The sequence below is a fragment of the Ambystoma mexicanum genome, chromosome 10, assembly GCF_040938575.1.
Source record: "Ambystoma mexicanum isolate Mex_15411 chromosome 10, UKY_AmexF1_1, whole genome shotgun sequence".
Lineage (NCBI taxonomy): Eukaryota > Metazoa > Chordata > Amphibia > Caudata > Ambystomatidae > Ambystoma > Ambystoma mexicanum.
Window position 1 is genome coordinate 1,243,219,767 of NC_090932.1, and position 24,468 is coordinate 1,243,244,234.

General features: G+C 48.2%; 1 long non-coding RNA gene across 5 annotated transcripts in view; it reads right to left on the reverse strand.

Annotated features, from left to right (window-relative positions):
* LOC138492197 (uncharacterized) overlaps positions 1-24,468 on the reverse strand; it is a 145,063-nt gene that overhangs the window by 97,689 nt on the left and 22,906 nt on the right. For all 5 annotated transcript variants that reach the window (XR_011276160.1, XR_011276159.1, XR_011276161.1 and 2 more), the window contains exon 2: positions 161-263. This is a non-coding gene — a long non-coding RNA (uncharacterized lncRNA). The remainder of the gene's footprint in view (positions 1-160; positions 264-24,468) is intronic.

Sequence of the window (24,468 nt, forward strand, 5' to 3'; positions counted from 1 at the left end):
AGGGACAAAGGTATAAGCAACAGTTTATTCCCCGCTCGCGTACAGACCGACTTTTACAAATGCACGGCATATAAGCATAGGAAAAGTGAGCCAAAAACAGGTGGGCACAGTGGTGTTTTATACAGTATTACAATATCATGACGAATTTGGGCTAGCTCACCACGTGATAATTGCTTGTGACCTAAAGACCCATGAACTTGGTCAATTTCACCATGGCAACATCTGGTCGAATACTCCATGTCACCCTGCAGATTTTCTACTGTCTGGGAAGCAAAGCAGAAAGGATGTAGGATGAGATCATGTTCTTCAGTACAAGGTAACATTCATTGCGCTACTTTATCTTTGTTTGTGCTGAGCTAAAAGGTCAGTCTGCATGTCTACTCAGTAGTTCATTTTAGAAACAGAATATGCAGTGAATCATGCTTTGCTTTAATAGTCTGGATTACACGTTCCCAATACGCTGCGGAAAACAAGACAGTCAAGGAAGACAGAATGGCACCTAATTTACAGATTAGCTACATTTGTGCCAGTGCTTCAAGGTTCTCTGTTGCAGAGTTCAGCATGCTCAGTGATTTTTAGCATTCTTGTGTGGGGGCAGGTTTTAGGCAAACTTCCGACGCAGTGACTTCGCGAGCTTCCACCGCGTTCAGAATGAAAATTCGAAAATGAGAGAAAAGACAGCGAAGATGGCATTTTCGGAAACCGCAATGGCGCGGTTCAATGTGTATGTGCTTAAGCCAACATTATAATGCAAGATATATCTACGTTTACACTCCTACGACTTCCACTCATCTTCTCTTTCATCTGTCTTCTCTTTCTGTTCAGTTTATATAGATACCTCTGCCACGGAGTATCATTCTGGTCTTGACGATTGGTTTGTAAAAGTTCTCTTGTTAATTCTTTACCTTTCCTATATAAGTGGTTGTTAACATAAAGGAAAAAGACATGATCAGCCAAAACATTATTACATGTCCGATTATCGGCTAAGGAATGATACTGGACGTTTTTACAACAGGGAGCAATCAGTGATCTGGGTTCTTAAAGGGCCCATACCCCAGTTTAGCGTCACTGCTTTTAAGAGGGTTTCTCCCTCACATGGGATCCTCCAGCATTGCACCGCCCCAGGAGGATTCTTCGTTAGCGGCCACCCCCCCCTAATCCCATGCGAAGGTCTACGCAATTCCCCCCTCCACACGCCCCAAACAAATACGTAATGCTATCTGTAAAATCATCAAAATTTGTACTGCCGTATAATCTTATTCAAGAGCATATGAATCCATGAAAGATCCAGTGCTGGAGAAGGAATATGTTACCTGTACTCCTGTTCTCTAGCTTTGTATCTTTCATGGAATCACATGCAGCCCTTCTAAGCCTCTCCAGCTCTTCTTGGTTCTTACTGTCACATTACCTGCGCTGTCAAATCTGAAGATGGCCACATAACAAAGAGAGATGTCTAATTCGCTGTGGGTAGTATGAAAACAAAATGACTCTAATACAGCACTAAAGTGACAAGCAGTTTAAAAGTTTACAGCTAAACTTCTTTAATGTTACTGAGGATTCTCAGCCTTATGACGGAATATTCCAAGGCATATGAATCCATGAAAGATACCAATGCTGGAGAACAGTAGTTACAGGTAAGTAACGTATTACTTCATTCACTGATGACATTCATACATGAATTAAAGGGCACCGTGGATCCCCACCACTGAATGAGTATAGTGTTAATTTAATAAATATATTTTATGAGCATTTCAATAATTTCACCAGCCAAACCAGCTGTATTATGTTCCATGGGACTATGTTTCAAATTAATAACCCATATCCTTGTACACATGTGGTACTTGAAATCTTTTCAGTCATCAATCCATCCTCACCTGTAATATGGGTTGCTTGGATAAAAATAGTTTTCCTATCATCAGGATTTATATGAATATTTGTTTACATGAAAAGGTCACATTTTGTGGCTGCACAGTGAATTAACACATCAAAATGGCACCCTTTGGCCAAAACCGCAGACCCAAATTAGTATGTTGGACTAGAACTTTAATTGTCCTGTGCCCCAGATGTATGTCTCAACTTGCAATTTGCAATCAGGCTATATTGGTGCTCTAGGAATGTATGTGTGCCATGGATAATTAAAATGCCTCATAGCTAATACTTTATCTACAAGATTCATATATTGTATATCTCTTTAATCAAATGGACAACGTATATCTAATCAAAAGATGGTACTGTCTTGTAGCATTCAGGGTATATACTTAGTGGATTCATCGCAGACATGAAACCGAAATACGTCATGCAGTCCAACGGTGAAGAATTCCTAGGTTCTTCTGGACATTGTGGTATTTTGGATTATAGAAGATATCTGAAGAGCATGTAAAATGTAACAATATTTTTCCAAAGCATATCATTTAGACATTTATTTAAAATGAGTGAATGTGAAAGTGGCAATTATCCTTGGAAACCTGGCTATTAAACAATTTAAAATTTATTTCATTAGTGTCTTATTATTCAACCACTCTGCTCTTTTAAAGTCGCACCTAAAGATAAAACACATACAAAGTATGTAGTTCCCAATGGTTAAGCTGATCTGGGGACATATGCATGAATTTGATATTTCTAATAGCATTGTGCTTGGGCTTTTAACATTGTCCCCCCATAACTAAAGAGAAATATACCCTATCAAGACGTTTCACCACTTTCTGCACTGTTTTACCACTGTATCCGCTAGTTAAACCCTGTATGGATGTTTGATCATCAGGTCGCTGTTTGGGTTAACAACAATCTTGCCTCAGCCTTTCATCCTCACTTGGTGCAGAAATTGAGTAATTATTTCTATTGGTTATTGACAATTTTCACAAGCTTCGTTTGCCAATGCAGTCCTTCTACTGGCTTTTTCAAAGCTCCGGGAGTGCTCATAAAGCATGGCTGTACACAGCAGCAAGTCTGTATTGTTCTCAAACGGTCGTAGAGTTCAACCACTGCTAAAGCTGTGTCTCTAACAAAGTGGTCTCTAAAATGTGTGGCTTAGAGGGGGGCCCACATAATCCCCACGGTGGGGGTAAGAGGCCCTGGATAGAATAATGAACCCCTTTAAGATAATTATATAGGGAGTTCTGATATCCCAGGGGTGGCTTCAATATGTGTATGCAGTGAAACAACTCATATCAAACATTTAAAATTGATTTCTTTTAAAAATAACATTGAAAGGTCATGGTAAACAAATATTTTAGACAGTTTTTGAGGCTGCACATAATGGTGTGTCGTAGGATCAATGCGTGTTGTGTTGCCAACTCGAAATTGTGATCACCCTGGATCACCTTCTCAAAATGTTTCATCTATTAAAACACAAATACCTCTACTTCAAAAACAAGGCAATTGGTCATTTAAAATAAGTGTGCAATGTTCCACATTACTTTTCCATTGGCTGTTCGATAACCTGAAGTCTGACTTTCAATGAGAGAAAACATATATTCAAAGAGCTTACGCTCTGGGGAGTTCTTTGACATATGCTGTGATCGACCTGAGGCCAGTGAGTCTGCTGTTGGTTAGACAGCCTCAAAGATCTGTTGCCTGAATGAAGAAAAATTAAATTGGAAGGAATGATTACCAGCACAGAATGTTCCTTTTACTTTTTCTATGTAACAACAAAAGAAATGTTTGTCTTTGACTCACCTACTGTTTTCAGATAATTATTTTATTTGACTGAGTTTTACATTTGCAATTCAGAATTGTCAAAGTGTCTTACTGGGGTGTGAGACTACTCTTCAAAGGTGGCACTAATCTCCTTCTTAAAACCATCTTAGCTTGATTTGGTCATGTGAATCTTTCCAGAAATTGTGCACTTGGTTACATTTGATTATCAAAGGTATATTGGCCGGCGACCTCCAGGGGGCACGGAGCATGCAAGTCGTGTGAGGCTCACGCTCCTCCTGCCTCACAGGGCCTAATGCGCCTTTTAGATCCCCGGCTGGGGTTTTGATACCGAAACTCGAGATGACCTTCACTTTGGGTGCGCGGCCATATCGGGGCCGCGTAGCGAGGGATCAGCTCAGCCCAACCACGGGTGGAGAAGCCAGGGGCAAGCCCCCGGAGGAACACCGAGGTCAGCGGACTCCCCGCGCCCAGGACCCCGTGTGCGCCGCACCAGGCTGAGCAATCGCCCCCCCCCCGGTGTCTGGAGTGGGACCCGTGGTGTTGGGGACCTCCCCCACACCCACAAGATACTCCCGGAGGCCCTGCGTGAGTTGCGACACCCCCGCAACCACGGACGAGTGGCACATTGCGCCGAGCACAGCCCCGACGGGGACCTGCAGGGGCCGGCAGCGGGGCGAGGACCATCCAAGCCCCCCCCCCGGACACAAAAGAGACACAGGAGCAGACGAGGGACAGCTAACCCCAACAACTCCCATAGGAGCTGCCCACTCAAGCAGAGCGGGGGCTCCCTCTGCCTGGCGCCCGGACTTGGGTGGCCCCTGCGGGAGACCCACAAGGACGCCAGCAACCTGATCTACCGGGTGCGGGGGACCCCAGAGACTTCCTGCACTGCAGCAAAAGTTGCCCCCTCCCCCCTTCGGAGCAGCTTCGGGGGATCGCCTCCCCTGCCCTTCGCCTGCGCTCCACAGCTTGGGGCCAACGACCAAAGGAGGACACGCGGGTCACTCAACAAAGAGGGGAGACGGCGGCAGATGTGGGAAGGAAGGTCCAGGGCCTGATCAACCAACTCTTCGCTCTAGAAGGGGGCAAGGAGGTACAACTTGAAATGACACATCGAGGTGGGGGAGGAAGCGGAGGGGGCCCAAGGTCCATAGTGGTGCGCTTGGAGGTCCTGGAGAAAGCAAAAAGGCTTGAGAGCTTCATCTTTGAAGGGGATACAATTAGGATCTATCAAGACCTCTCCACACTCACGCTCACCCGCAGAAGGGATTGTCGTCTGCTCACCCAGTGGCTCACCAGCCAGGACATAAGGTACAGATGGTCGTTCCCGTTTGCCCTCTCCTTCGAGCGATCTAGTGTAGACTACAGGGTGAATAGCGGCAAAGAAGCCACACAAGTCCTCCAGGTGCTCAAAAGCGACACTCCAGAGGGAGGGAACAAAGAAGGTACACAAGCAGGGCCCGAACCCCGGAGACAACGACAGGGGCCCTGGTCCACAAAGAAGACAAAAGGCAGAAGAAAATTCAGGAAACCAAACACCCCCACGTCGGAGTTTGGGGAGGACTAGGTGAACAAGGTCTTACACTCAGGGAATGCAGAGACACCAACTTGACAATCCCGGCCGGGGACTTGGAGTTCATTGATAGACCGGCGGGGTATGGACACTCACTCATCCTTCTGGCTTGCCTGTTGGTAGGTGTCCCACATGGGGAAGGGAGGGGGTGAGTGAGGGTAGGGGTGTTAGAGGCCCTCTGGCCCAGACCAAATCCGGCACCAAAGGGGAACAGGGCAACTCCCACAGGACCAGGGAAAAGATGAGTGCAAGGTGAAGAACCAATGATGCACAATGAGAGGAAGGGCCGGGCGGAGTCCCTTAGAATAGGCTCCCTCAACCTCAAGGGGCTCAACTCCCCGACAAAGCGCTCCCTTCTGGGGAGGGAAATGAAAAATGCGAGAGCAGATATTCGTTTTGTAAAAGAAACCAGAACAATCAGAGGGGAGGAGAGGGCGATAACGGGATCCCATGTGGGTCAGACATTCTGGCCATCCGGCCACGTTAAGAGGGGGGGGTGTTGGAATCATGCTGCACAGGCATCATAAGCTGACCGAGGTAGCCCAATGGGGAAGGGAAGACGGGAGAGCCATGGTAGTATCAGGGAACCTACATAACTCCAGAATCACGCTTGCAGTCATATACTGCCCCAACGTGGGACAGATGGGATTCATCCAAGAAGTCCTCACAGAGGTATTGACCAGAGTGGAAGGGCTCCTCCTCCTGGGGGGTGACTTCAACATGTGGGCGGATCGGGAGTTGGACCATAGTGGTAGGGCTAACCCACCAGGCAGTGGGGGGGGGGGGGGAACGACCTGGCGGGGGGCTTCGGGACTTAATGTGGGAGAAGGGTCTGGTGGACGTGTGGAAGGAGCTCCATCCAACGGAGAGGGGGTACACCTTCTCAGCAGCCCATGGTACGAGGACTAGAATAGACTATCTCTATATGGGCCACCAGTACGTGAGCAGACTAGAGGCCTCGGAGATCCGTCCACTCAGCTGGTCAGACCGTGATCTGGTCTGGTCCGACATTAGCATATTGGGCTTAAAACCCAGGAATTGCCTATGGAAATGTAACGACTTCCTCCTTTGGGATGCGGTCTTTAAAGTGGAAATGATAGCGGAAATCAAAGAGTACTTTGAGCTAAATGATACTGGTGAAGTTGATCGAGGGATAGTATGGGAAGCGGCGAAGGCAACCTGGAGGGGTAAGCTGATTAGTGAAGGAGCTTCCAAAAAGAGGGAGAGGATGCTCGTGGCTCATAGGTTAAGGTCTGAGATTCTCGTACTAGAAAGGTCTGAGGGGAAGGGGGAGGTGGAAAGGGAGAGGGATCTGGAGACGGCACGAGGGAAGAGGCAAGACCTGAGGGAACTAGAAATGGGCAGAATTGCGGCAGGTCTCCAACACTTACGCCAAAGATACTATGAAAAAGGCGATAAGGCGGACACTATGCTAGCAGCCAAACTCTGAGGTCAACGGGCTGAGAGATGGGTGACTAAAATTGTGAGCGGGAATGAGGGGGAAAATTCAGACCCGAAGGCATAGCTGAAAGTTTTGCAGGCTTCTACGAAACCCTGTATGGAAGGGACAGGGGAGCAGAGAAGGAAACACTCGATGCATACCTCAGTGGGGTTACCCTCCCCACCCTTCGAAGCCCAGAAGTGGCTGCCCTGAAAGCCTTGATAACAGAGGAGGAGGTACTCAAGGCAATGTCAGGCCTGAAGTTGGGAAGGGCCCCAGCAGAAAATGGGTACACGGCAGGCTTTTATAAGGCCTTCGCGGGCCACCTAGCAGGATTCCTGGCAAGTCTATTCTCGAATATCATGGCCACAGGGAGGGCTCCACCTTCATTTGGCAAGGCCTTGATTACCGTGATCCCAAAGGAGGGGAAGGACCCAACGGACTGTCGATCCTACAGGCCGATCTCTCTCCTGAATGTGGATGCAAAACTATTCACCAGGATCATTGCTACAAGATTAGATGCGGGGGTTAATCCACTCGGACCAGGTGGGCTTTATACAGGGGAGGCAGGGGGCAGACACCCTTCAAAAGACCCTGCACGTCATGAGGGAGGCGGCACCAAAGGGGAATAACCCTGTTCTGGTGTCTATCGATGCCAAAAAAGGCCTTTGACCGGGTAGACTGGGGGTTCCTGCAGGGGGTACTTGAAAAGCTGGGCTCTGGGATAGGGATTAGACAAGCCATCATGGCCTTATACGCGGCCCCCTCGGCTAGAATCACGATAAATGGTCACGCATATTCGCCCTTCAGAGAGGGACGAGACAAGGCTGCCCCCTCTCCCCACTCCTGTTTGCCATGACCATGGAGATCCTGGCAGAATACCTTAGAAGCTCCCGGACAGTGCAGGGTATAGACATAGGAGACCGCACCTTCAAGCTAGGCTTCTATGCAGACGACATTCTGCTGCATTTGAGGGAACCCGCCAGATCTGTCCCGGCCGCATTGAAGGTCATCGAGCAGTTTGGTCGCTTCTCAGGCTTCAGGGTAAACGTAAGCAAGTCCATGATATTTCCCTTTGCTCCAGATGCAGAAAGGAACCTTGCCGAACTGACCCCATTGGGCCTCCAAGTCTGTACCAAGGGCATAAAATACCTGGCGATCAATATAGTAAGACCGAATGAAGACCTGAGTCAGGCGAACTACCCCCCTCTGTTTGATAAACTCTTCAGGGACATGGAGGTTTGGGCAAAGGGGCAGATCTCATGGATGGGAAGAATAAATGCTGTAAAAATGAATCTCCTCCCCAGGGTGTTATACGTTTTCCAGATGCTCCTGCTGGAGGCCCCTGAATCCTACCTCAGTGAAGCCAAAAACGAATAACCAAATTCATTTGGCAAGGCCAGAGACCTAGAATAGGATATGAGACTCTCACTCTCCCCAAGGAAAGAGGGGGAGTAGTCCTCCCCCTCTCCTTCCCTCATCTCTGACTGTCTGTCTGCTATCCAAGAATGGTGTGCCGCCAATGACCTCTGCCTTAATGCCAGTAAGACCGAGATTCTACTCATCGGTACTCCCACTCCCTCCTTCCCTGCAGCTCTCTGGCCTGCCTCCCTTGGCCCCCTCCCTGCTCCTACCTGCAAGGCAAAAAACCTTGGGGTCATCTTCGACTCCACACTCTCCTTCTCTCCTCATATTTCTGACGTCGCCAAGAGGTCACACTACCAACTGCACCTCCTCAGAGGTATTCTTCCCTTCCTCTCCTTCCCCCAGAAGCTCACTGTCTCCCGAGCCCTGGTTCTCTCGAGGCTGGATTACTGTAACAGCCTCTATCTTAATCTTCCTGCCTCCACTCTCCGCCCTCTGCAACTCATCCAGAACAGAACTGCGAGACTTGTCCTTGGCCTCAAGCCCAGGGATCGTATCTCTCCAGGACTGAAATCTCTACACTGGCTCCCAGTGGCTGCGAGGATAAAGTTCAAAACCCTCTGCATTGTCCACAAGGCCTTCTGGGGCCTGGGTCCTAAATACCTTCAACTCTCTCTTCCCAAATATCTTCCTTCCCGAGCCCTTCGCTCATCCGCCTCCAACTCCCTCAGGGTCAGCTGCTTCTCGAAGCAACGAGCTGGGGTTAGATCTCTCTCCGCGGCAGGGGCCTCCCTCTGGAACAGCCTTCCTGCCTCCCTGAAACTCGAGGAGAACCATCTCCGGTTCCGGAAGCACCTCAAAACCTTCCTCTTTGCTTCTGCTTTCTCTCTCCCTCTCCCCTGCTGAACAGCTAATAGTCTTCACTGAAACTGCACTGATCCTGCAACTGGACCTCTCTAAATGGCCTCGGCCCTGGGCCCAGCCACTCTCCACTTGCACTGAAGCCCTGGAACCGCTCTGCACTGCGGGACTGTCTCTGTATCCCTACAGCCCCCCCCTTCCCCAGCACTTGTTCTGCACTTACCTTGCACTTGCCACCAGCTGGCCCTATTTATTACTTTACGCCACTTACCTTGTACTGCACTTCCCCCCTCCCCTTCCCCTTGCACTTTTCCCCCTCCCCCACCCCTGCGCTTGCGCGATCTGAATGACACCTGGCCTAGTAGGATCGTTGTCTGTCTCCCCTTGTTCCTCCCCTCCCTGCCTCGTCGCGCCTTGAAACACCTGTGTATAGGCGCGTTACAAATACCATACCATATCATATCATATATCATATCATATATCATATCCTAGAGCTGCCCAGTTTAGGGCCCTGGCCCCACACCTTAGGGAGGACCCCAAAAAACAATGGGTCTATCTTGAAAACTTCTACCTGCACCCAGTAACGGTGGGCGAATGGCTATGGGTCCCACTGAAGAAGTTGCCAAAAAGAATCAGGGACCACCCCATACTCGGAACAATGTGGAAAGCACTGGCAGGAAAAGGAACGAGAGAGAAGGTAACCACCTGGCCCCCTCAGCGATGTCATTTCACCAAAATGCCAGGGGTAGCGGAAGTGACATCACATGACCATTGACCCCTGGTGACATCACAGGAAGTGATGTAATTTGACCCCACCCCCAAAGTGATATCGCGAAGCGATGGAACACAACCTGTCACCCGTTGACAAAACAGGAAGTGCTATCACATGGCATTGTACACTACAAAAAATATGGTTACGTACATTTCATACAAGAATGGATCACCATATGTATCGTTAAGATCAGTGTGTATAGGCCCATATAACCAAATTACTGTGAATGCAAGCAGACGTCCATGACCAAATGATAATGATGTGTTATTATATAGCGGTTAAGCGCTTTATATAGAAAAAATATACACCCAATATCACCCAACCTGTGTTGGTACTCATTTATCGACCTCAGAAGGATGAAAGGCTGAGTTGAGGCGTTTAAGGACAGACTAAATCAGTGACTCAGCCCCTGAAGGGTGCCTGAAGTAAACCTTTAATGAGTCTAGCAATTATCCTATAGAATTCCAGAAAGACAGATTATTTAGTATTCCTAGTCTTTATTATTTAGGGTCAGTGCTGAAAGTTTGACTTGTGGCACTCCTTTTCTTATTTTTCTTCTATTTTTAAGGGGCCTTAACAAGAAAGCAAGCCACTCCAGAAGTAAATAGAGCCACATGGTGCTGGCCACAGCCCATGAGCTTGCATTTAAAAAATTAAAAAATAAAACTTTTTTTTTTCTAGAGGTTGCAAGGGAGACCTCAGAGGTCGCAATTGCGACCTCTGGTGACCCCTAAATGACATCCCTGGGCCCTTGCCACTGAGCCACATCTGATCCACACCGGTCCTGGAGGAAATCCCAGGCCACGAACACTACCAGTCCTGGTTTGAGGCGGGACTAGCCAGAGTCGGTCAGCTGGTGAGGGAGGACACCTTCATAACCATTCAGGAGCTTGAGGCGGACCTGGGGATCAGTAGCCTCTCCCCGCTCCTATACCTACGACTCAAGGGTGTCCTAATGAAACCAAAACTAAAACCCTGTATACAAAGAAAGCTCACCCCGGTCGAAAAGATTCTAGACTCCCACGTAGAAATGAAAGGTCTCATCTCCCTCCTTTACGGAGCCCCCATGATCTCCCGAGAAGGCACAACCAAAAGCCTCAGAAGGAAATGGGGAAAGGGACCTGGGCTGTCGGGTGGGGGATAGGCTCTGGGAACGTATCTGCAGTAGGGCTTTTAAGACATCGATCTCATGCCAATACAAGACACATGCTGTCAAACTTCTCCATAGGTGGCAGTATGACTCAACCACCCTCTCTAGGATGTTCCCGGACGTTGACCCGGTGTACTGGCATGGATGTGGGGAAAAAGCCGACTACTGGCATATGTGGTGGTCAGGCAGGAAGGAAGGTTCAAGCCTTCTGGTCCGAGGTGGCTTAGGGAGGAGGGAGAGGGGATTTACCCACAAGATCCTATCCTGTTAATGTTTGGCCTTCAGCTACGGGAAGAACGCTGGGAAAAACTCCCAGACCGGACATACTGTCATGATGCCTGCCCCCGGAAGACCAGACCAGGCCAAGCAGGCATCATGCCACTTGGAGCATGCCCAAAAGCCCCAGTTAGGGGCTGTTTGGGTGCAGTCCTGGCGCCTATGTCACCAGGCTCATAAAGATAAAGTCAGTCCTGGCGACATGGGCCCCAGGCTCATTATTGATAACTTACCTGAAGCAGACCATGCTGCATACTCACCTGAGGCAGACCATGCTGCATGAAGACTCAAGCCAAATGAGGCTTAGGAGGGACTATTTTACTGAAGGGACTATTTTGTTACTTGGGTGGGGCTGTGGAAGATTACTTACCTGGATCTTCTTCCAAGGCTATTTAAACCACGCCCGGACAGCCACACGTGCTTCGCGTTATTCTGCTTGCTGCAGCGTAACGCTCACCGTGTTTTCAGCAGCTCCAGTCTTCAGCCACGCCCGCTTCAGTCCTGGGACTCCTGAAACAAGAAGAAAAGAAGGATAAAGGTTAGAACAGGAGTTTTAACTTTAATCCTTACCTGAATCCTGATCCATTTCGCCACGGAGCTGAAAGACAGAAGTCTTTGAAGCATCGCTTCGCATTCCTACGCTGCCGCGCTGAACTCACCTGCTTGGCGGTACTTCAGCATTCCATCACGCTCTCTCCATCTCGCGGCCGCCCTCCGACACCTAAGGAGACAAAGACAGCAAGGTGAGCAAGGGGACTCTCTAAAGCTATATAAGCTACCCCCAAGGACTTACCTGATTTACCACGGGGGTCTCACCTCATCTCGGGTCGGCACAGTCAACTCTGCTTCATCGCCATACCCCGGCCCCTAAGGGGAAAACCACAATAGACTTACCTGAATCTTACCAATTGCCATTTGGAAATCTTCGAGTGGATTAATCGGCAACCTGCAAGGAATCGGACAGAGTGAAGATCAGACATTTGAACTCTTATGAACAATTGGACTTTAGAGTCAATACTGGAACTCACCAATTCCTCTACGCCAGTGAAGTAACTGGTCATCAACGCGCCCCTGCGGTCGACGCAGGATGGAGAGCTCATCCTTCCAAACCATCAGGTGAGACTAAGGAGGGGACATCAAGAGTGATCTGTAGGAAGACAACGGGAGTGGGGAAGGTGGGTTGACACTCAATTCCACGGGTGGTTAATTCCTCTTCTCCTTTGCAGAAGAATATTCCTGCGAGCCAGACAAACTAGGCTGAGTGGGCCAGTCCAGTCAGTCATCTCGGCGCTACATGTCACGCTGGTGGAAACAACAGCGGCCCAGTTCCAGTCGACGCCCCCGTGGGAACCAGGTGAGCGTAACAGAACGCAAAGCCTACCCACAAATACCCACCTGGGCGTCATGGAGACCTCGGAAACTGATCAGTTGGCCCAATTATTAGGGGAATTAAGGGCCGAAGTGCATTCCGCCCGCCAAGAAACCAATGCTCTCAGGAGGGAACTGATAGTGTCAAAAGAACAAACTGATGAGTTGGCCAGACAACTATTACAGAGCCAGGCTGGACAAACACCTCTACCAGGACTTGGGGCAAGTCCAGCTCCTGTACCATCGAGTAACCCGGTGCAGATAAATTTACCTGGAGCCGTTCCTTTGGCTCCGCCTGAACGCTTTGCCGGAGACCCAAAAGGGTTTGCAACATTCATGAATCAATGCCGCTTGCACTTTTTATGTAGACCTGGAGCTTTCCCAAACGATCAGGCCAAGGTAGCCTTTGTACTGTCATATCTCAGCGGCAGTGCGGCGGATTGGTCCATTCCACTAGTTAACCAGGATGACCAGATTCTTCGAGATTTCCAGGTTTTTTTTTCGAACAAGCATGGAAAGACTATTCGCCCGACACTCCCGAGGACAGGCTTTGGACAACGAACCTTTATCCCTACGTCAAGGTAACCAGGATCTTTTATCTTACATTGCAACTTTCAATAGATTAGTAGTGGAAACCGAATGGCCTGAAGCCAAGCAAATCACATTATTCCATCGAGGACTTCGGGGAGAACTCAAAGATGTTTTGGCCCAAATCGTGAACCCGCCTCAAGACTGTGCTGAATATATAGATCTAGTGGTCCAGCTTGATCACAGACTTCAAACCAGGAAGGCTGACCGAACCAAGTTTGAGAACAGGGTGTTGGTTAAAATCCACATAAGCTCCAAGGGAGTAGATGTCTCAGAACCTATGCAAATCGGGGGGTTTAAAGGACCCTTAACCCAGAAAGAAAGAGATAGAAGACGGCAACGGCAATTATGTTTATATTGCAGAACTACTGGTCATTTTCTTCGGAACTGCCCTGTAAAACCACCAAATAAAGTTATAGGAGCAGCAGACGAAAACCATGTGAAATCTGACTCGGGAGACGACCACGCCCGGCAAGCGTCCGCTTGCCGAGCTTAAAGAAGGACACTCTGACCTCGCATTTCACCATACCCATGGTCCTTGTAGATCCAGAGCAGCCATCACGCATGCACGCGGTAAAGGCGTACGTAGACAGTGGAGCCATAGGAAATTACTTGGACTGGGAATTGGCTACCAGGATGAATCTATCTCTCACCCGCAAGACCACAGCCGATGTTGTCACCACTGTAGATGGAACTGAAATCGCCTCTGGACCCCGTAACTCATTCCACTGCAGAGATGACATTGCTGAGTCAAGATGGGCATCGAGAGGCTATGGCGTTTGACTTAATCAAAGCCCCACAGTTTCAGCTGATACTGGGGATACCTTGGTTGGAAAAACATAATCCCTGTATTGGTTGGCGAGAGAAGAGACTAACCTTCCCAGAATGTGCTCACACCTGCTACCCAAGGAAAACTCAAAACTCAGTCCTGGCCCCAGTAATTCCAGTAGCCATACAATTACCTGTTGAATACCAAGACTTTCAGGATGTCTTCCAAAAGGAACAGGCAAACACCTTACCACCTCACAGATCGTATGATTGTCAAATAGAATAGATCTTGTACCTGGAGCACAACCACCTTGCAGCAGAATCTATGCCCTTACGGAACCCGAAAATCTCCATTTGCGCCAGTACCTAGACCAGTACCTTGCTAATGGCTTCATTTGCCCGTCCAAGTCCCCTGCATCTTCAGCTTTGTTCTTCGTACCGTAAAAGGAAGGCGACCTTAGAACATGTATAGACTACCGCGCACTGAATCGGATAACCATCAAGAATCGATACCCACTGCCTTTGATCCCAGAACTACTAGACCAGGTGAAGGACGCTTGTATATACACGAAACTAGATCTTCGGGGGGCATATCATCTGGTACGTGTCAAAGAGGATGACGATGGAAGACTGCTTTTCGCACCAAGTACGGACTATTTGAGTACCAGGTGATGCCCTTCTGACTATGCAATGCACCAGCAGCCTTCCAGTTCTTCATGAACGATGTCCTCCGAGAGCTTATCGGCGTTTGTGTGGTCGTTTACATCGACGACATCTTAGTATATTCTTTATCAGAATCTGAGCATGTAAAACACGTCCGAGCAGTCCTAGAGAAGTTACGCCAGCATAAATTATATGCTAAACTGGAAATGTGCATCTTCCACACTACGGAAGTGGAATTCCTTGTATTTATTCTGACCCCGAGAGGAATCCGGATGGATACACGAAAAGTGGATGCCATTCTTAATTGGCCTTCGCCAAGTTCAATCAAAGGAGTTCAAAGCATGCTTGGCTTTGCCAATTTCTACCGTAGGTTTATCCCGGACTTCTCGCACATTGTACATCCCATTACAACGCTATTGCGAAAAAACAAACGCTTTGTGTGGACAGAGGAAGCCGAGAACGCCTTCCAAGAGTTAAAAGCTAAATTCACATCTGCTCCCATATTAAGACACCCGCGCCCCGAGCTTCCCTACATAGTGGAAACAGATGCATCCAGTTCAGCCATGGGAGCAGTCCTTTCCCAAAAGGACCCCGAAACTAACCAGCTTCACCCAGTGGCGTTTTGGTCAAGAAAATTTTCAGCCCCCGAATTAAACTATGCCATAACCGACAAGGAGCTGCTGGCCATCAAGTCCGCCTTCAAGGCTTGGCGGCACTATCTACTGGGTGCCAGACATACCATCACGGTCATCACCGATCACCGCAACTTACAATACCTAAAGACAGCCAAAGCCCAATCTTCGCGCCATCTCCGTTGGGCATTGTTCTTTGCCGAGTTTGATTTTGTAATAACCTATCGACCAGGTTGTAAGAATGGTAAAGCAGACGCCTTGTCCCGGATTGGAATGGGAGAAGCAGAAATAACTTTAGAACCCGTACCCATAATTCCGGAACAGAGAATCCTTGGCCTGACATCCATACAGACACTGGAGGACATTCAAAACAAGATCCACCAACTCTTTGATTCCGATGCCCTACAGGACTGGGCAAAGAAAGGTCCACAGTACTCTGTCATCGATGATTTACCTTATTACCAAGGCCGGCTATTTTTACCGCAAAAAGAACTACAGGAACTTGTCATTTCCCATTACCATGACACCTTAATAGAAGGGCATCCGGGTATTGCAAAAACCGAAGCTAAAATTAGGAAGCAATTTTGGTGGCCCACCTGGCGAAAGGATGTCAAGTCATTTGTCATGTCTTGTGGCATTTGCGCACAAAATAAAGGGCAAAAGAAAAAACCTGCTGGATTATTGCAACCATTAGACATACCACCTACCCCTTGGCATACCTTGTCATTAGACTTTATCACGGATTTACCCCCGTACCAAGGTTACAATACCATTCTAGTTATTGTAGATCTTTTTTCTAAAATGGCCCACTTCATTCCTTTAAAAGGGATACCTTCAGCTTCAATCCTGACCAAGGAATTCCTTGAAAATGTTGTCCGCCTGCATGGCTTTCCTTCAGTGTTAATTTCAGATCGGGGCAGTCAATTCATTTCACATTTTTGGAGGAAATGCTGCCAACTGGCACAAATTGATGTTAGGCTTTCGACCAGTCACCACCCTCAGACCGACAGTCAAACGGAGAGGACCAACCAGACTCTTGAACAGTACCTCCGTTGTATGCTAAATCAGTCTGAGGGGAATTGGAAAGACATTATGTGGATCGCAGAGTATGCGTACAATAATTCCGTACACTCAGGAACTGGACAAAGTCCTTTTTTTACCATTTATGGGCACCATCCTCGAACCTCGGATTTGGACTCACCCCAGCATTTAGAGATGCCCGCAGTGGACCATCTCCACGCTGTTATTACACAAGCCTTTAAAGAAGCAACCATCCATTTGCAAAAGGCTAAGGAAAAATACAAAAAGGATGCGGATCAGCACAGAAGTGAAGCTCCTGAATACCAAATAGGGGACCAAGTATGGTTAGCCACTAAGCACTTACCACTCAAGGGGACTCGGACCTTTAACCCCAGGTATTTGGAACTTTTTCTGTCAAGGCAATTATTAACCCAGTGGCCGTCAAGTTGGATCTACCTGCTCATATGCGAATCCATCCCGTCTTCCACGTGTCTCTTTTGAAGCCAGTGCAACCAGGAACTAGGCTAACCACTCCACCTGAACCTATCCTCATAGACGGGGAGCCCCAGTTCAAAGTCAAGAATATTTTGGGCTCAAAAAGAGTGAGATCAAAACTCTTTTACCTAATTGACTGGAAAGGTTATGGTCCGCAGGAAAGGTCTTGGGAACCTAGTGACCACGTGCATGCACCTCGTTTAGTGAAGAGGTTCCATCGGGAATTTCCAGACAAACCACGGTCAAGGGGGAGAACGACTTTAGGAGGGGCCTTGAGGGGGAGTGCTGTCATGATGCCTGCCCCCGGAAGACCAGACCAGGCCCAGCAGCCCCGGAAGCAGGCATCATGCCACTTGGAGCATGCCCAAAAGCCCCAGTTAGGGGCTGTTTGGGTGCAGTCCTGGCGCCTTGGCGCCAGGCTCATTATTGATAACTTACCTGAAGCAGACCATGCTGCATACTCACCTGAGGCAGACCATGCTGCATGAAGACTCAAGCCAAATGAGGCTTAGAAGGGACTATTTTACTGAAGGGACTATTTTGTTACTTGGGTGGGGCTGTGGAAGATTACTTACCTGGATCATCTTCCAAGGCTATTTAAACCACGCCCGGATAGCCACACGTGCTTCACGTTATTCTGCTTGCTGCAGCGTAACATTCACCGTGCTTTCAGGAGCTCCAGTCTTCAGCCACGCCCGCTTCAGTCCTGGGACTCCGGAAACAAGAAGAAAAGAAGGATAAAGGTTAGAACAGGAGTTTTAACTTTAATCCTTACCTGAATCCTGATCCATTTCGCCACGGAGCTGAAAGACAGAAGTCTTTGAAGCATCGCTTCGCATTCCTACGGCGCAGCGCTGAACTCACCTGCTTGGCGGTACTTCAGCATTCCATCACGCTCTCTCCATCTCGCGGCCGCCCTCCGACACCTAAGGAGACAAAGACAGCAAGGTGAGCAAGGGGACTCTCTAAGGCTATACAAGCTACCCCCAAGGACTTACCTGATTTACCACGGGGGTCTCACCTCATCTCGGGTCGGCACGGTCAACTCTGCTTCATCGCCGTACCCCGGCCCCTAAGGGGAAAACCACAATAGACTTACCTGAATCTTACCAATTGCCATTTGGAAATCTTCGAGTGGATTAATCGGCAACCTGCAAGGAATCGGACAGAGTGAAGATCAGACATTTGAACTCTTATGAACAATTGGACTTTAGAGTCAATACTGGAACTCGCCAATTCCTCTACGCCAGTGAAGTAACTGGTCATCAACGCGCCCCTGCGTTCGACGCAATATGGAGAGCTCATCCTTCCAAACCATCAGGTGAGACTAAGGAGGGGACATCAAGAGTGATCTGTGGGAAGACAACGGGAGTGGGGAAGGTGGGTTGACACTCAATTCCACGGGTGGTTAATTCCTCTTCTCCTTTGCAGAAGAATATTCCTGCGAGCCATACAAACTAGGCTGAGCTGGCCAGTCCAATCAGTCATCTCGGCGCTACACGTCACGCTGGTGGAAACAACAGCGGCCCAGTTCCGGTCGACGCCCCCGTGGGAACCAGGTGAGCGTAACACATACTTGTTACTCTTGGCTGCCCGGGCAGCTCGGGCTAGAACATGGAAGAGGGCCGCCCTACCCACGAAGAGAGAATGGGTAGCTGTGCCCAAGGATATCTACTTCATGGCAAGACTCACAGTGGCCATACAGGGCTTAAGCACTCAGATAGAGATGGACTGGGAGCAGTTTATGGAGACATTTGGCCACACATAGAAAATGTCCGGATAACTATGGGGACCCTGCCCGAAAGCACCCCAGCATATGATACTTAGCCTAAGTTTTGGGGGAGTCAGTTAACCACGAACAGCCGTTAGCCTGGTGAAGTTGCCCCAGGAGAAGTGCTAGGGACAAGCAACGTTGCGTCCCGAGTCAAAGGATTTGGGGGAGAGGGGTGAAAACTTCAGGGACATATGGTTGGTTTGTGGTGTTATGAAGGGCATCTGCCTAAAAGTTCACAAGCTGTAGACGCTCTCTCTTACAACTAAATACCAATAAAGATTGATTTTTTAAAAAAGGTATATTGGCCTCAGAAACGTTCACAACCCTAGACATGGTCTGTCTAGTGGGCAAAAGCAGATAATGAAAATGCACACAAAACCCTTTCATCAAAGTGTCCACCCACATGTTGCATAACCCTGTCAAGGGCACTCCATATACACTTGCTGGCATGAATTAAGCAGGGTGTTTCCCACCCCACCTCCCCAGGTCATGGTCATTGAAGATAGCACAACAATCCTCTTTTCACTATCAGTGTTCTTATGAAAGCTTCAAAGATGTGCCCAAAAAAACGCACCCACATCTTCTGACACCTATGCACATTGTATGTCTAGCTGGACAATGCCAGACAATTATGCAAAAAAAAAAGAAATATCCCAGTGAGGTGCGGTAAGCGTCTTTTAAATTGACATATCACCCTTTCTGTCTCCATCTTATCTTGGTCACGTCATCAAACCGTAGAAATTGCACAACCTGCTCACCCACAAAACAAAGTACAGTCCATCCAAGGCCAGACCATAGATACCATAACCACGTAAAAGAGCACAGGGTAAATAATGCATTTGCCTCATAACTTCTGTCATTACTGCTGTAAGGAAGGCATGGTTATCAGAAGCACAACACACAAGGAGTATAATCCAAGGGTGTTTATTAAACAGTATAAGGGTAAAGAAAATGCCTACTCTAAGCCTAAATCTAAGTTGGGAGCAAACTACGACCATCAAAGTAAAGAAAACACTGTCCTAGTGGTGTCGTGTCAAAACAAAATGGCCTATACTAATAAGCCTATTGCCAAGTACTTACTCTATATAACAAAAGGATGCGGGACAATGATATGCATAACAAAAGAGTGTAGTGCAAACTAAAATGTCCAAAAGGGTTTTGGTAGTTCAGGACTGCTGGACTAATCTACTCCCTTAATGTTACATCTCGCTGTGCGTCTCGCTGTTCACCGCATCCCAAGAGACGAGTTTGCAACATCAAAGGGCACTCGCACTATTGTTTCCTTTCCTTATGGTGTGCGGCGCTTCATTCCTCCGTTCCTTTCACAATGGAGATTGCGGCAGGGAATCCAATAAAACTACAATTCCCATTCCGCTCTGCTGCTCTGTCAGGTGCCATTTCCCTCCAATCAACGTGCTGTGACGTTTTACTTTCGTTTTTTACAAAAGCAGCATTCTCAATCAGCTTGCTGCTTCTGATTGAAGTTACAAACCCATTGGAGTTCCGTCTTCAGTCGAATCCCTGATCCCTCTGTAAATCTGACCTCTGCCTGCTTAATGGACTGCCTTGTTTCCTGGTTTTGCCGTGTTTTGTCAGGTTAGTGTACCGGGACTCGTATCTTCCTAACGGACTGCCCTGCTTGATGATTTTGTACTTCAGCCGCCCGCCAGTTGACAGGACCTTTCCTCCTGCCTCCAGTAATTGCTTTGACTAGCGTTTTTGTTCCAGTTATTGCCCACATGTAAAAGAAGAATCTGCCCATGTCTCTTTTGGATTGCTTTCTTCTTAGCACTGTGTTTTTTCTCAGTTAAAAAACTCAGTTGGTTTCAGACATCAGTTTACCCAGCATTTTGGTGATCAACATTGACTCTTTCCACTTAACTCCAGACGCCATATCCTACAGCTATCTGGGGATCCACTGTTCTTGGCATTTTCTGAACTACACGGTATTGGGACAATTTTCCAACAAGTGCACAAGTGGACGCTGCGCAGGGAGTGCACCAACCCGGACCTAGTGCGCTCCTCGTGCCGTTCGGGTTAGAACCCTCAGTAACCTTCCTGTTTGTTATTTTATACTGCCGTTTTGTTCACCCTTGGATTTTTTCCAATAAAACTTGCGGTAAGAAGCCTTTAAATATTATCCCAATTCATCTTAGACTACCTCGAACAGTCCTGATATTGTTATCTGTTTTCTAGGTAGGAATCTGTGCACCAATAACCAGATAAAACACCAGGTATAATTCATTGCAGTTGTGACTATTTCTATCTGAGTATTTGTCACGTAAAACTCATCTCTTCTTCTTTATTTTGCAGCTGGTATTTCATGGCGGTGTGTTCTCCCTGCCCTTTTGAATGATCAGGCTCTTTGTACTGTCCACTCAGTAGAGGGTCATATCATTTTAAAGGTCTTTTTCCCCTCACAGAGAGGAGGCTCGGTTGGAGGCCCCATCCGAGCTCTTCAATCAAAATTGTGAATACCAGACTGGCTCGAAGAGAAACCCAGTCGCCTATCTAGCCTCATCCTAGTCGGTGAGTGATTGAATCAAAACGGAAGGAGAGGATCCCTTAGCCGCCATGGTACGTCTGGTGGCAGAACTCCGGGCTGAGATTTCAGTAGCTCACGATGCTCCGAATAACCCGATTGATAACTTGGAGAGGTTTCCGCCACCACACTCTGTAGGTATTGATGCCTCAAATGCCTCTGCATCAACTTCTGGGATTTCCAATCCTTCAGCGTCCGGGTTTGCTGCAGCCCCTGTACTAATGGCTTCCCAATTTCCGTTAGCTCCTCCTGAAAGGTTTTTTGGAGATCCAAAAAATTACAGAACCTTTATTAATCAGTGCAAATTGCACTTCATTTGTCGTCCTGCGGCATTCCCTAATTCAACAACTAAAGCTGCCTTTATCCTCTCCAATCTTGGTGGAACTGCGGCAGCCTGTGCCAATCCTCTACTCGAGACAAACAGTTTTTTGCTCTATGATTGCAATGCCCTCATTTCTGTTATGCACAGGGTTTTTGATACCCGTTAAAGTCCCAGGCCACAGATTTTGAGTTTTTGAACCTACGCCAAGGTACATCCTCTCTGTTTACCTATCTTACTAGGTTTAATCAACTTGCAGCCGAAACAGACTGGCCCAAAGAGAGAAAATCAACAGTCTTCTATAAAGGGCTGTCGGAAGAGCTAAAAGACGTGTTAGCAATTGTTCCTATAGTTCCCATGGTTTTTGGCGAACTCTTGGATATGGTGTTACATGTTGATGCCAGAAGAGCAGAAAGAAAAGGGGAACGTAGCCAGGGGGTTTGACCCCTCCGTTGCCGGAACCCGCTGGTCCTTCTCCATCTGCCCCTGAACCCATGCAAGTGGGGGCTATACGCAGACCCCTTACTCCTGCTCAGCGGGAACACCGCAAATCCAACAATCTTTGTATGTATTGCGGTGCAGGGGACCACCAACTCAAAGATTGTCCAAAGAAACCTGTCAGGAAGGCGGGAAACGCCAGACACCGGCGTTAGTCAGAGTCCCTACGCCGGGGGTACGTTCTTTGGACACACATGGGGTCGCTTCGGCCCCTATTAACCTGTCCGGCGCCACAGGGAACTATATGGATTATGATTATGCTATTTCCCATAATGTGCCTGTGGTTTCCAAGGCCCATCCGGAATCCGTTCATGCTGTGGACGGTACCTCTCTGGTATCCGGTTTTGTCACCTAAAATACCTCTGTGGTCCAAATGCAAACCGAAGGAGGACATGCCGAGGACATAACATTCGACTTGATCAAGGCCCCACAATTTAGGATCATCTTAGGGGTTCCTTGGTTACAACAACACAACCCTGCCATTGACTGGGCCAATGGGGTCGTTCAGTTTCCTTCTTCAGTCTGTAACGAACAATGTTTTCAGGACACTAATGTGTTACTCAAGTCTTCCTGCCAGGCATTGGTCGCATCCACAGCCCTTATCGGGGCTGTTACCTCTACTCATGATATCTCAATTCCACTGGAGTATCAGACCTTCTGTGACATCTTTGACAAAGGTGGAGCCGACCACTTGCCGCCACACCGTCCTTATGATTGCCCTATTGACCTGTTACCAGGGGCCAAAATTCCGGCTGGCAGAGTATACTCCCTTACATTGCCGGAGGATAGGTATTAAAGGACTACATCGATAAAGCTTTGAAGAACGGGTTCATTAGACCGTCCAGATCCCCTGCAGCCTCTCCACTCTTCTTCGTCCCAAAGAAGGAGGGTGATCTTCGCCCTTGCATTGACTACAGGGCATTAAACGCAGTTACAGTACAAAACCAGTATCCCCTTCCACTAATCTCTGTTCTTCTGGATCAATTGGGTACGTCTGTGGTTTTTACCAAGCTGGATCTGAGTGGGGCATACAATCTTGTGCGTATACGCCAGGGGGCACGAATGGAAGAAGGCATTCAAGACCCGGTACGGTTTATTCGAGTATCTTGTCATGCCCTTCGGGCTATGCAATGCTCCGGCCACATTTCAGGCATTCATGAATGACATCTTTCGTGACTGTCTGGACCAGTTCATAGTTGTCTATCTGGATGACATCCTGATATACTCTTCATCTAGGCAGGCACATACAGAACATGTGCTCTTTGTTTTACAGAGACTACGAGAGAATCATTTATTTGTTAAAGCAGAGAAATGTGTTTTCAATACAACAGAGGTAGAATTCCTGGGCTACGATCTCACTAATCAGGGCATCAGAATGAGTCATTCGAAAGTCAAGGCGGTCTTGGAATGGCCTATTCCCATGTCAGTCAAGGCACTTCAGTCTTTCTTGGGCTTCTCCAACTTCTATAGACGCTTCATACACTCCTCCTCCTCTATCTCGCCTCCTTTAACGGCTTTGACTAGTTCCAAGCAGACCTTCCACTGGACTTCCGAAGCGCAAGTCGCCTTTGATGCTCTGAAGGAGTCCTTTTCATCTGCTCCTGTTCTTCAACACTCTAATCCATACTTGGGGGAAGCTGATGCATCTGGATCCGCTGTTGGGGCTGTTCTATCCCAGCGTTGTCTTGATTCAGGTGAAATCCATCCGGTCACTTTCTTCTCTAGGAAACTTACTCCTTATGAAAATAAACTACCCCATTACGGAAAGGGAATTGTTGGCCATCAAGGATGCTTTCTCGGAATGGAGACATCATTTGCTGGGCGCACGGCATCCTGTTACGGTCTGCTCTGATCATCGCAGTCTTTTGGCGTTCAAATCTATGAAATGTCTCACTGCTCGTCAGGCCCCCTGGCATCTTTTCTTTTCACAGTTTAACATTACGATCACCTATCGTCCAGCTAGTCTCAATACATGTGCTGATGCCTTGTCTCGTCTGTCTCATGATGTTCACTCTGCCGTCCCTGACCCGCCGTTAGTTTTACCTTGTAGGGTGTTCTGCGGATGTACCCCACAGCCATCTTTGCTTTCCCTAATTGTGGAATGGGTTGACACTCACGCTAAGGAGTGCATCAACCTAAATCTTGACATTGTTCAAGGGTTGCCCTACTTTCAGTGTCAGCTGTACTTACCTCCCGGGAAGGCACGCCCACGACTCGATTTCGGCAGCTCATCCCGGTCAACAAAAGACACTGGAGGCTATTCTTCGTTGGGCCTGGTGGCCCTCAATGTCTAAGGATGTCATTGACTATCTTGCCTCCTGTTCGTCTGCTCCCAATGCAAATCTACTCGCTCCAAGCCCATGGGTCTTCTGCAACCGTTTCCTGTACCGCATAAGCCCTGGTACATGGTTTCTATGGACTTTGTGGTGGACTTACCTCCTGTGAGGGGCTTCAACACCATCTGGGTGGTAGTCGATTATTTCACTAAGATGGCGTTATTTGTCCCATGTACTGGTCTCCCATCTGCCCCAGCGCTGGCTTCCCTCTTTCTTAAGAACGTCTTCAGGTTCTTTGGCCTTCCTTCTTCATCATTTCAGACCGGGGAACTCAGTTCACGTCACGTTTCTGGCGAGCCTTGACAGCGTCCCTTCGGATCGACGACCATTTCAGCTCGGCTTTTCATCCACAAACGGATGGCCGGACGGA